The sequence below is a fragment of the Pinus tabuliformis genome, chromosome 6, assembly GCF_031772625.1.
Source record: "Pinus tabuliformis cultivar Carrire ecotype Pingquan chromosome 6, CPIR1, whole genome shotgun sequence".
In the NCBI taxonomy this organism is placed as follows: domain Eukaryota; kingdom Viridiplantae; phylum Streptophyta; class Pinopsida; order Pinales; family Pinaceae; genus Pinus; species Pinus tabuliformis.
The window spans coordinates 1,467,161,870-1,467,165,892 of record NC_142292.1 but is presented as its reverse complement, the minus strand read 5'-3'; the positions used below and the strand labels follow the sequence as shown (position 1 = coordinate 1,467,165,892).

The window sequence follows — 4,023 nt, the reverse complement described above, 5'->3', positions numbered from 1 at the left end:
ATACATAGGAATCCAACTTCCTTGAAAACACAAGACTCCTAAGTTAACTTGAATGAAATGAAATTGCTGAGCTGAATGCTCCTGCATCAATCCCCAAGAAATCCATCAGGGAAAAATGATAAAGGGAAAATATAATTTATGCAAAGCCCTAAATCCCCAAAAGAACATATAGAAACCCAATAGCTACAAATCCCTATTTCATAAACCCTAAAGCTTCCTTGCAATATTAGAGTGTGAATGGATCCGCATAAAAGAACCGCAAAGTTAAAGAGGGAGAAGACATGCATTGAAAAGAGGGTATATTACAATTTTGTAGTCATGTTGAAGCCATTCATCAGTTGTACATAGAGAAATGGCTAATAAAATAAAATGAGCCCTCTAAAATCTAAATATAAAGAAATAATCAAGAGCGAGATTCAAAAGAATTTTTTCTTGTAGGCTAATAGCTTACACGACCATCGTCAGTGGCGATAACTCACCTAGGATTTTTTTAAAAATTTGGACTATTTTTGGATTTGTGCATGTCATCCTTGCGTAGGGGCCATGCTAATCTTTTTATCGTCCCAATTTTATCAGATATCTTTGAAGAGATGAGAGTCAAAGCATTATTATTAAGGTTCAAAGGATTTTGGCACTAATCAAGGGTTGATCAAGGTGCATGGATTAAATTATATTGCTAGTAGGTTGCTTGAATTATGACTGAAATATAGAATACAATTATATAAATGGAAGAAGGCTCAATTGATTAGGAAGGTTACACAAACACAATCTCTTTGTGTGTGTTTTAATATTAGGCATGCACATGGAACAAGATTAAGCCTCCACTGGTCTTGGAGATTCACTTTCTAGTTCGCAATTGGATTATATAAATAATTTATTGTAAATCTATTTGGATAATCAAGTTTGAGGATTTTTCTATCATATCCCATGATTAGCTCTTCAGTTATCACAATTCTAGCTAGTCAAAAACCAAACCCTATATAGTAGGATATGGGCAGATTTTGTAAATATTTTATCCATGCATGCTAGGGAGTGTGAGGGCCAAGTGCCAAGGAAACACAAGGGAGCACTCATTTCAAATGCTCAATGAGTTCCAGGTGTGCTACGGAGGGAGTGAAAAGGTATACTAGCCAGTCCCAAGGCAGCACAATGGAGAACTAGGTCAAAATGCTTGGAAATGAAAAATAAGAGTGCAGTGTGCCAAGGAGTGTCAGCGAATTCTAGGTGCCCCAAGGACGAAGTGTGTTAGGATAAGTTCTGAATAGGACTTAAAGGAGGCAAGCCTATGGTTGTGATAAGGTGTGTATAAAGTATTTTCAAACAAAGGGGAATTTGGGTTGAGCACAACATTGTTGGAATCACTGAGAGCGGGGGGGGGGGGTGAATCAGTTTTCCTTTTTTTTTAATTGTTCTTTTTATCACCAAAACATTTATATATGGAACACAAAAATAGATAGCTGGAATAAATGCTTTTATTAACACAAAACAATGTAATGAAATAGATACAATATATAAATGGTTGCAATCAGTTGCCAAGCACCAACTTGGACTTTGTGAGGCTCCAACCTTTAGAGCACCAACTCTGTTTTGTCAAGGCAACAGTCCTGGACTTAGGAACACCAACTCCCAAGGATTCCAATCCTTTCAGTTTTGAGGCTCCAACCCTGCGGGCTCACCCCCTTTATGATCAACTGTTATAAACTATTTTGCTGTAGTTCTCTGCTCCCAAGCCTATTGAGCTTATGCTTCACTCTTATTCTCCTGCTTCTCCTGCCTCTGCTTGAACTTCGGCTTTCTCTTGCTCCGATTATTCACACTAACTTTCCCTTTCCTTGTTTTTCCTGTTTTATGTATTCGTCATGCCTCTGACTATTGGTTTCCACTTTCCGTTGGCTCTTCGGCTTCCTCAACGCTCGCTTCAGCTTCCTCCGCGCTTGCTTGCCTCTTCGGCTTCCCGATTCTTCATGTCGCTTTGGCTTCCTCTACACTGGCTTGTCCTTTGGCTTCCCAGCTTTCAGATTCCTCTGCCACGTCACCATCGCAGTCATAATCGCCATCATTTAGGCCTGCTGAACTATCAGAACTGTTATTTGTGCATTTTGGCCTTCAAAACCCGCGCAATACAATTATTTGAAATACATAGGAATATATGGAAAAAACCTAACCGAATGCTTAAGGCCGGACTTCAAATTCATTACACTCGCATCTATAGCTTCATCGGGTCCACTGTGTAATCGCAATTGGCAGTTGCAGCTTTCGAAGGTCCTATATAAGTTGAGCCCATAACATCGCCGATGGCCCTGTCGGACGCAATATAGTGTTAAGCTGTGTTACAATCGGACCATCGGGTCCGCAACATATATCGCAATCGGCGCTTTCAAAGCGGCAAGGCCTTAAGCACTTGCGATATGTCAGATGCGACATAGCATTAAGTCATATTGTAGTGTTTAAGCGGGTCTGCATGCTTTATCGCAATCGACGCTTCAATGTGGCATCCCGTTAAGACTTATGATATGATAATTCTAATGAGGCGGATGCGATATGATATTAAACGGTTGTTAATACATCCATTGGGTCCATAGTATATCACATTCAATAGTTTTCCCTTTAATTCTATTACAACCCTTGTATATTGGAAATATACACAAACACACGGGAACTTGCATTTTCCACTTATCCATAGCCTTGACGCGTTTATCGATTCTTACCTTTTTCCGAATCAATCCTCCACCATAGATCCTACCATCCCATCCGACGGTTGATATTGCACCTGACCAACAAAGCTGCTCGATGATCCTACACCATAGATCAAAACCGTATTGGATCCAATGCTTGACAACCATATCGGGTGATCTACATGCACGAGGATTACCCACCCGATAAGGTGGTTTCCTATCTCCTTCTCCTGCCACACGTCGGTCGATGAATGGTATCAGGTGATCAGCCCTAAATACCACTTACAGCCTTGAGTCTGCCTAAAAACCACTGCCACTATTACAAACCCTCCAGTTAGCTGTTGAACACAGATACAATGTCATATTGAGGATTGTTGCTATAACCTGTGCGGGTCCATGTTATTATATCACATCTATACACACACATATATATATATATATATATATATATATATATATATATATATACTCCTCCGCTCTTTGTACTACTTCGTTATACTCTTGGCATATGCGATACTCCTGATAGTTCTTCCTTTGGCATATATTTTTCCCGATACTCCTAATATACCTCCGATAGCTTTGTTTGCTCCTCTCTGTTTTGCTCGTTCGATAGCTCTGTTTTGCCTCCTCAAACTCCTCTAATATTGCCATATTGACATCAATGACAATCTATGTCAACAATCTCCCCCTTTATTATTGATGGCAATATTCTTCTTCTCTCCCCCTTTGACATCAATGGCAAAGGAATGCATATTGACTCCCCATGTCGAACTGCTCCCCCTGTAAAAGTTCTCCCCTTGTCCTGCAAGATTTTTATGAATGAACTTAAGTGATGCTAAAGAGATAACCCCCATATTTTGACAAATATGTTCAAATGCTTCTCGAGGAAGAGGTTTTGTGAAAATATTAGCTATCTATTCCTTGGTATTGATATATGCCAAGATGATGTTTTGTTCAGCTACTTGTTCACGAAGGAAATGATACTTGATTGGTATATGTTTGGTCTTTGAGTGCATCACTAGATTTTTGTTGAGACTGATAGCACTTGTGTTATCACAATAGATGGTAATTGGTTGATCTGTACCTATGTTGACATCTTTTAGAGCTTCCTTCATCCATAGTATTTGGGTACAATAGTCTACAACAACTATATACTCGACTTCGGCTGTGGATAATGATAGATGTCTATTTTTTGTTGAGCCAAGATACTAAACAGTCTCCCAGGAAGAATGCATTTCCACTCGTACTTTTTCGATCATCTACACTTCTGGCCCAATTAGCATCGATGTATGCAATTACAGTCAGTGTTGACCTCTTAGGGTACCAAAGACCGAAATCAAGAGTTCCT

The 4,023-nt window shown here is 39.5% G+C and overlaps 1 non-coding gene across 1 annotated transcript; it reads right to left on the bottom strand.

Annotated features, from left to right (window-relative positions):
* Positions 1 to 492: 492 nt before the first annotated feature.
* LOC149264177 (U6 spliceosomal RNA) lies at positions 493 to 592 on the bottom strand. The gene has a single exon (XR_016261258.1). It is a non-coding gene; the product is annotated as a U6 spliceosomal RNA (small nuclear RNA).
* Between the last annotated feature and the right edge of the window lie 3,431 nt (positions 593 to 4,023).